A 10,027-nucleotide genomic window follows, 5' to 3' on the forward strand; every position below is an offset into this window, starting at 1 on the left:
ATCCTTGCACGCACTCACACATCAGTGAGGGAGCAAATGTCCTTTCTACACACGTTGCTATTAATAGCACCGTTGTTCACACACACCATTTCCTGTTCATAGTTAGATGAGTACACACAGGTTGTCCTCGGCAACAGTCCATCTGCGTTGTGATGGAGAGAGGGAAAGCGAGAGAGGCGAGGGCAAGGACATTCATTCATCTCAATGTCTGGCCTCTCCATCCACTCTTTTTTTTTTTTACTATTTTTATATGTTTTCATAAATATTTCAGTCTGTCCAAACTCTGTGCTTCAACTTATTTGTGAGTCAGCTCAGCCGGAGGTCAAACAATGTGACATCTGTAGCTTGTAAAAATGATCTACAGGCATTCACTGTGGTCACTACTATGTTAACACTTTTTTTTTGCCTTCAAAGAACGACCATGCTTGCATCTCTGTACGTTTGTAATTTGTGCTTTGGTTTTAAACAACGCTGACATGTGCACAATGAAACTTGAACATGTTCCCAGTGTGCATGTCAGCATGCTAACCTTTGCTAAGATTAAACTGAAAACAAAGTACAAATGAGACTGCATTTCATTGTGTCAATATTTTAGGGAAATAAAGTACTGATAATAATATTTCATTTGAACTTCCAAATTCTGGACATTATGTTGTGTAAAAGCTCACAAATCGAAAACAAAGTAGTCAAAAAGTTAAACTTAGTTTGCTTCATTATTTACAAAAGGTTTCAATGGCATTTTTCTTTATCAACACAACATTCTTGATGTCATATTGTAAAATGATTTTTTAAGAGTAAATCTTCAAATGAATTACGAATATATAAATGAAAACCAAAATGCTCCTTTTCACCAGTTTTAACCTGCAGGGCACACCTTTATCAGTGCCACCTGAATGTACAGAATATGGGAGGTGAGTGTGATCTCCAGATAAGTCAATAATGTGAAAGGATTACAGGAGGAAATGTTAGGGCCAGTGAGCTTCAATCTTTTGGAATTATTGTTATACGTTCAACTGTTCTTCAGATATTTAGGTCTGAACAAAACAGACAGACAGCTAAAGCATTTGATCTAAGCCTGAATCTCAACAACTACATTCATAATATTAACCCTTTGACAAAGCTTAAAATCAATTTTGATATAAACTTAAGGAATAACAACGATATTGCCATAATAAGTCAAATTTCAAAGCTGATTATTGATAGGTTTTCTCTCTCTGAGAAGCTTTTTTTATTTATTGTATCTAAAACTGTTTAATGTATTGTAATGTATTTGTCATGTATTGTTTTAACGCTGACTGACAAAAGAAACCCTTTAAAATAATCTTCATCTTCATGAATTATATGTATCCAGGTTTGATCAAATGTTTGCTTTGTACAGTATTCACCTACATTAACAGGGAACGATCATCTCTCCCCTGCAGCTGGATGGATTAATGATTTATACATAACTTATAGTGTGGGAGCACAAGAAAAAAAAGATCTGGTTGGTCATGTTTGGACATGTAAAGGCAGCTCTCGATTAAAGCTCCTCTGTGAGTTTAGTGTTGAAAAACTGTGTGGATCAAAAATAGGAAGAAAAAAGCAGCAACAATGCTTGTATACACATACAGGCCGTTCCTGTTTGATAAAGCAAAATCAAATTAGTGATCTGTTATTCAATTTGTTTATCCATATCCTGATTTTGTGCACAGTTAAATATTCTTTCTGGTGTAAATGTACTATTTCATAGACTCTCCCCTCATTGCTGTGCACCAAACACTGTAAATAAAAGCATGCCTTGTATTAACACCTGTCCCAAATGAAGACAGGGTCATTTCATCGACTGAAGTAAATAAAAGCCTGGGCTGTTAATAAAGGTTTTACAGTAATATCAGCATGTATAAGTACATTTAAGTGTTTAATACTGTCCTATATATTCACATAACTTTTGTTGTGAGGAAGTTATTATTATTCTTACTAGTCATCGTTACTTCAACTATGCCATATTAACAGATTTAAATACATGTTTTAAATATCAAAACAACTGGCACAATAACATCAGAATTTAATTTATGTTTTTTGATATAATGTAGTTTTACCAGACTGAGGGTGTCTCATTCAAAGGGTGTTATCACTGTTATCTCCTCATGTGGTCCTCATAAATATAGAACTATAACAACACTCTTTCAACAGAGGAGCTCCCTCTCATCAGAGGAGAGAGAAACAGTTTGAGGCTGATCTCCAGGATCTCACTGTAAACTGTCCCCTCCCTCACAGAGAGACTATTTATTTGATATTTTCCTCTCTCTGTTGATTCGTTTCTCTCCACAGCGACTAGACTCATCCTTCCACCTGCTCTTCATCTCCCCACCTCACCCCCTCCCGTCCCCAGCTGTCCTGTGGGATGAGATGATGCTCTGACATGCTTGGCGTCTGTTCTTGGAGGGGCTGGTATTTTTGTGCCACAGCGGCGGGGGCAGGGACAGGAATAGTGGCGGAGTTGTAGTGTGTAGTGTGGGAGGGCCGGGATCGCTTTGAGAACTGCAAGATTTTTGAGCCGGTGTATAGACAGTAAGGGAGACCAGGGAGGATTGCGTAAGTTGGCTCCCTGGCTGCAAATTTAGCCTGGGCTCGCTCACGCAGAAATTTGATGAGCAGTGCAATCTCAGTCGTCAAAGCTGGAGTATTTAAAGACGTGTGTGTGTGTCGGCCCTGGGACGTAGGGTGTATTTATCCTGCGTGTTTATTCACAAGTCGTGAAGGTTGATATAATGAGAAGAGAAGAGCAACATGTACATCCACACTCTTCCTTCTGTTCCTCCTCCTGTTGTTGCTGCATGTTTCCTAAATGGCAAAGTGTTATTGACGGTGATAAGCAGGTGATTTATAGATGATGACATCTCACTGACACTAAGTCCAATTTTATAACATAAATTAACATAGACTGAAACTATGCACTGTAAATCAGGATTGGGCTCAAATTTTTACAATTCTATTGATCTATTAGTGATTTTTCTCAGGGCCTTGCATACTGATTAGCATCTCTGTAATTGCACCAGTATTCTCCAGAAGGCTGATTTTAACTGTTGTCTATTCACCACATGCTGAATTAGCCAATAAAGCATCTGAGAAATGCTATATATGCATAAAGATGTTAGGAATACGTTGATGGAGGAGATCATGAAGAGGTCTTGAAAGAAAAGATGAAATTCATAAATAAATAAAAACCTTCCATTGAACTTCTTTGAAAACATTCAGATGCAATTGAAACTTCACTTTAACAGTTGTTGAACATAGCTGACTTTAGGCAAGATCCCACAGTGTATGTTCGGTATTGATAGGAACATTTTGAATGTGCGTCACATTTCATTCAGTTTGATCTCAGATTCCTTTATACAACTGATGAATGTGTCAGAAGCACAACTCTTCATGTGTACGTCAAATCAAGTGTGATGTCTTTGTATAACTCAATCAGAAGTGTGTGTCATCGTTTAAGACTCTCAGCATGTCGTCAGACTGAGATGATCTCATTAGACATCAAGTTCAACAGAGTTTTCTTACAGTAGACCTTCGAGATGTGTCATTTCACATACACAGTTTTCACAAACTCAAACATCAAACTGCTGTCTATCGTCAGCGTTACTCAAATGTAGAAAAATGAAGATGCTGATGATGGCTTTTTAGCTTACAGTTTGACAGAGCTTTTTCAACATTACTCAGGTTATGATTAATAAGCATGGCTGTATGAATGTAGCGGCTGAAGTAAGTGATCAAATTCAACTGCTTTTATGAGTTGGAATATAAACTTTTAATGACAGATGAAAGAAAAATATTTCAGCAGTGGTGTAAGAAATAATTAGATTATTTACCCCTGTTGGGACGCAGACACTTCAGTGTCTAATGAGTAAGTAATAAGTAATAAGTGTCTTATTATTAGATCACTATCACTAAAGACTGTTTGTGTAAACTCTGCAGGAGGTCTGTCTGTGTGGTCTATGTAGCTTCAGAAAGTTTGTTGTGTATTTTCAGAGGTATAGAAAGCAGCTAGTGTAGAAGAGTGTAATTACTAGTAAAGTCATGTATTACATATTTTATAATGATAAGATGTACTTTATTAATCCCGCAAGCACTGTTATTGAGACATGCTACACACACAGAGTGAAATGCACAAACAGGATCCTATAGACATGCCCTGATGGAGAGTAATGGAGAGATGTCAGAGTGAGGGGGCAGGTGGAGGGGGTACGGTGCCTTGCTCAAAGAGCACCTCTGCAGTGCACAGGGAGTGGGACTTGAACCAGCAACCCTCCGGTTCCCAACCCAAGTTCCTACGGACTGAGCTACTGCCGCCCATTAATGAAAAATACCAAAAATATTAGGATCAATTCGTGCTGAAAGTCAACGTACAACAGAATGGTCCATTCTAGAGAAATGTCTAATTTATCATTGAATTATATTCGCCTAATTTTCACAATCACATCGCTGCACATTACTTAAATGCTCGTTGTAAACGGTAAAAAGATATACTTACACCTTGCTAGTCTGCTATCCTCTCAAAGCGCTTTAAATTACATGTCACATTCTCCTGTTCGCACACACACACTCATACACAGATGGCAGAGGATGCTAATCATAATCGGCCATCAATATTTACAAATCCCATTCAGACACATTCACACACTGCAGGCTATGCCACTGTCATTTAGGGTTCAGTGTCTTTGTTCTCAATCTTCATGCTGAGATCGAGCGACCACATTTCCAAATGAGAGACGACCAACTTTACCACTGAGCCAACGACACCCCATTGTTAGATAGAATACAATACAAGCTAACCACCAGGTAGCTTTTAGATGCATGAAGGGATTCACAAAATCTCATCTTTATCAACAAAAGCCTATATTTAAATACATAGTTATATCATATTTCAGTGTTGAATCTCAATTTGCAAAATGTCTGAGTATGTCTGAGTCTGAGTTTGCAAAAGTACGAGATACCAGAAAAAATAAAGCACAGACAGATAGATAGAGTAGATCAGTGAAATGAGCATGCAGGGAGAGTGCAGAGGAGAGCAGAAGAATAAAAGGAAGAGTACAAGACCAAAGGAAAGGGTAAGGAGCAGAGGGTGAGGAGAGGGTGAGCAGTGTGTGGGCACACAAGGCCAGTAAGGTGAGGGGGATGACGAGTATGCATGCTGGTCTGTGTCTCCTTGACGTGTTCACTATATACACCTACCCGATACCCCCCCACCCCACCCCATTGGATTTCTCCCTCTATCATCCCTCTTCCTCACCCACTCACTCCCTTTATTTCTACCTCTCACTGGTCCCGGAAAAAAAATAGGGCAGTCCTTATGTAAGGAAGGCAGAAGAAGTGTGTGTGTGTGTGTGTGGGGGGGGGGGAGCTAAGGAATAAAGGTTGAAACAAAGCCTTCTGGATAGAAACAACAGACAAAATGAGTAGGGGGAATAATGAGGCTGGCATCCGCTCTCCTCGTCCAGGTGGAAGAAATTTAAATCAACTTAAATAAATAATGCTCTGCTTTGACTGCATTGTGCAAAATAAAATAAAAAACAATTCACAAGTCCCTGTGGTCCAGGTGATGTCAGGTCTTATAACCGTGGGATGGTTTCAGGAGCGTTGGTTGGTTGCCATCTACAGCCTGCTTTCTGGATGTGCAAAGTGCTCATAATCGTTTTTCAAATAAAATATTCTTACACTTTTTCAATCCTGGCCGCCCATGTGGCCAAATCGAGCATCTTGTCTCTTTTCTGATCCTGCCCAGTACATAAATAAGCAGTAGTGACTGAAATAAAAAATATCATCCGTCTGTCTTTTAACAGTAAAATGCATTAACTTAAAGTGAAGCCAAAATATTTAGAGCTCCCCCTGCTGGCTGGCTGGCTGGCTGTGGTATAGGTCATAAACCCCGCCTTCTCCATGCTAACAGATGGAACTTTGAGCAAACTTTCAAGCAAAAATGCAAGCTGATTTTTATCATCATAGTTCACGTGTTCACTTCTATGATGAGTTTAGTTTCAATTAGTTGTTTGATGCAGATGAAAGCAGATTTTTTAAAAGTTATATTTTTGGGCCTTTTTGCCTTTATTGGACGGGACAGCTGATGAGCGACGTTGGAAGCTTAGCCTGGGGGATGACATGCAGCAAAGCAAGCCGAGGCTGGATTCGAACCCACAGCCACTGTGATGAGGACTACAGCCTCTGTACATAAGGGGCACAACAAAACCACTAGGCTATTGAGAGAAGAGGATGAATGGCAAGAGGAAACCTAACAAACACTAACACTGGAGGAATTAACTTTCCATAAATGTGAGTGTCTGCTTCAAACTGACAAATGTATCTGTTCTGCTGTAGACTGTACTAACCTGAGAAAGTGGCATTTTAACGATAAGTTTAACGCGTGCTTTGGTTAGCAGAAGGGGCGGGGCTTCAATTCTTTGGCTCTACCAATCAATATTTATTGTGCATGTCTTGGCTCCAAATGATGCCACCAGCACAATATGTGAGCGCCCGTCGTAGGGGTATTTTGGCTTCAATAGGCTTTTAATTGCCTGGCCTGGCAGTGACCCAGAAATAGCAGTGACAGTAAAAGAAGTAAGCTATACAAAAATAATCAATCTTTTCACTTACTGTCTTTTGTAGGTCATTTAAGGCGTCAGTATCAATTTCAGGCTGTTTTATAACCACTGAAAATACTTTCCTCACCACTGCATCTGTGTTTGATTAACCATGCAGGAATTGTAAGCATTTCTACCCTTGGAGGCAAGAACAGATGAAGAACAAGAACCACAGTAATCTGCATGCTACATCGAAGCAGAATATCAGCCCTTTATACTGCTGCTGGTGGTTCTGTCTTCTTTGTCAGGATATTTTCAGTGGATGTTTCCATGTTTCTAAGTGAATTATGTCCAAATACAGTTGAACAGATCTTAGGTGTCAACATTTGAAGTGTGCATTAACTCTGTGATTCATAGTTCATACATTTCACACATAACAAACAATGCACTAATGGACAGATGTCAGAGGGAGGGGGCTGCCCACAGCGAGTGCTGCTGAGTTGGTGGGGGAGGGGGGTCATGGCTGTTCAAGGGCACCTTGGCAGTGCTCAAGAGGTGAACTGGCACCTCTCCGGCTACCAGACCAATTTCCAGGCTTGGACCAGCAACCCTCTGGTCCCCAAGACCAGCACCAATGTGGGGCTCAAACCCACGACCTCGAGATTAAAAGTCTCATGCGCTACAGACTGAGCTAACCAGGCTACATTTTCAACCAAATCTTAAAACCAGATGAAAGACTTTTATTCAACCAATAAGAAAACTTTTATGGCAGATCCAAAAGTCCTGCTGAAGAATCTCAGAGCGACTTGATTCATAAACAAGAATTTGCTTTCCAATATCTTTTTATCAGTTTTTGGTTTTTCAAACTATTGAACACTGGAGAATCTTGACCTTGCTGCTACTTCTAACATCCTGTGGCCCCCAAAGGGAAAAACCCCTTTGCACATATATAAACTTCTGATGGACCTATAGAATGGTCATTTTCAGACTTTGTGTTCAAAGTTTTCTACCTGCGATGCTTTTACTCCTGCATTGCTGTGTACAATGAAAGAAAAAAAAAAAAGAGAAAATGCAAATCACTTGATGATTTAAATTTTGACTTTCAGAGGAGCAGCCCTTAGAAACAACCTCGCTTTCTCTGCTATGATGACTCAACATAACTGCTGTTAAAAAAGGAAAAGCAGGTAACTCTAAGTGTATGCCTCAAAACACAAAACTCTCAAGTCAGTGCTTCAACACTGTTTAACAACAGTATTTAACTGAATATACTGAGCTACTTTCCCCCTCTGATCTCATCCTCTCTCTCTCACCCTCTTTCTCTCCCCTCCCTCTCTCTGGCTCTCTGCCTTTCTGACTGGCAGCGGGCCTGTTGAAAGTAGGCTAGGATTGACGCGCTGCTTGAGTCTGAGTCACAGAGAGCTGTGGAATACTGAAGCCCACTGATTGCATTTAACTTTAGGCATCCGACTCCCATGCAGTGCATGATACAATAGAGCCATCCGCTTCGCTTTCTGCACCTCAATGCTGACGTTTATGGCTGCACTTAGGCAAAAAAAGGAACCCCACAATAGTTCTGACGCTGAACAATTGGAAACATGGTTATTTAAAGGCTCTGCCTGATAAAGTAATGATCTCACTTGCTACATAATTCAGCACAGAGACTCAAATTTGATGATCATACTTGTGGTTGCACACCAGTTGGGTTTAAGATGATACCAAACAAACAGAATACATCTTATTTTTAACCAATCTCTAAAACAAAGCTGTCAGGTATCTTTTTAATTTGTCCCTCATCATGAAGTTCTGTCAGGAGCCCTTTTATAGGCGTGCCACCGTCAACCACAGCCTCACTCACCTGCTAGAAATAAGTGTAAGAGGCCTGATACCATCTGAATTAAGATGATGTTAGAACATGTTGTCTTAAAAGAGCCGACAATGAGGGCTATGACGCATGCACAGAAATGAATGTTTTACCTTGTCACAGATCACTGTAAATTATGGCTCTGTGTCTGCGCTGTGTGGGTTCCTGTAAACACACAAGCTCGTTTTTTTTTAACAGAAGAGCCAAAAGGATTACACCATGTAAACCCAAGTACATTAACATAAACAGGGCAAAAGTCAGCGGCGAGAGAGCTTTGTGCTGAAGCAAGAAAAACTGGAAAGTCACAAGTGTAAATAATGTAACCGGCTCCTTCAACAGAAAGGGTCATGGGAATTTTCCCTTTCAGACGACATCAGTTCTTTTAGTTTCAAGGATCCACTGAAGGTGTCCTTGTAGTCTGTGGGAGCATAAAAAGCCAGTGGCATTGGTGCCAGTGCATTTAAACCTTGTTTGACTGAAGCAGAAGCTGAGTCTGCATCCTCATCAGAAAGTAACAAAACGTTGTAAGGTTGCTGCTTAAAGTAAATAAGGAAACTCAGGTATGTCTTCAAGAAGGGGCTTCCTGTGGAATCCTAAAGTGTATGGACCCTCATGGTAAAAGAAAGGGGGCTTAAGACAGGCTAATGGATAGAAGACGGCTAAATTAGCTAAAACTTTTCTATTATAGCTTTTTTTCTATTCAAATCTTGTAACCGAGGTTCACGTTTTTTTTTTTTTTGAAAGCTTTGAGATACTGTGATGAGACTTAATAACACCCTGTGCATTGTCTCTGTGCACAGCCTGTCAGCACCTGTGTGTCCGATCGCACTTAAAGCTGTTTGTTTGCACTTACTGACGTTGTTTCCTCCTTTCCAGATCCTTGCGTGTGTTGTTCTTAATCTCAGATGTACTTTGCTTTGGACAAAAGCGTCTGCTAAATGAAATTGTAGAATCACCTATCAAAACCAACCATGATGGAAATTGGCTACATCTATCAAGATATTTTGAATGCCAAACACACTGGAATAGCCTTATGTTTACATTTTTCTTAGCAACATTTCACACAGTAAAATATTAAGTAGTTATGCTTGGAAAGGACAGGATCAGCAAAGATATAGCAGGTACCACTTTGTCCAGAAGGGGCGCTAAATTAAGACAAAATGTACTCCATACAGTAGAACTATACCATGCCCTTTTTTAAATTGGAAACACAAACTTCCCTCAAACTATATACTTCATTGCTTTTGTTTACTTTAAAGCTTTGCTCTACGTTTATTTTAAAGCTTTACTCTATGATGTCTGTTACCAATAACACTGTTGGTTTTGTATGCTGGTTGAGTGCTTGTCCAAACATGAGTGTTTCTAGTACCCAAGTCTCTCTTAATGTCAGTCAGACTCCACTGTTAATTAAATAAAATGTGTTTGTTTCATAGGGTGGGTGACTGGGCTTATCCTGAGGTTGTATATATACCCAAAAGTAAGGACAATAATGTGGCATGTAGTCTGACGCTTGTCAAACGCCTTGTTATGCAGATATTCTAAGAAGCATTGCTTGCTCTGTGTACTGCCCTGTGGTTAAGTACTCTACCCCTACGAATACTACAGGCAATCA

The sequence above is a fragment of the Labrus bergylta genome, chromosome 11, assembly GCF_963930695.1.
Source record: "Labrus bergylta chromosome 11, fLabBer1.1, whole genome shotgun sequence".
In the NCBI taxonomy this organism is placed as follows: Eukaryota; Metazoa; Chordata; class Actinopteri; order Labriformes; family Labridae; genus Labrus; species Labrus bergylta.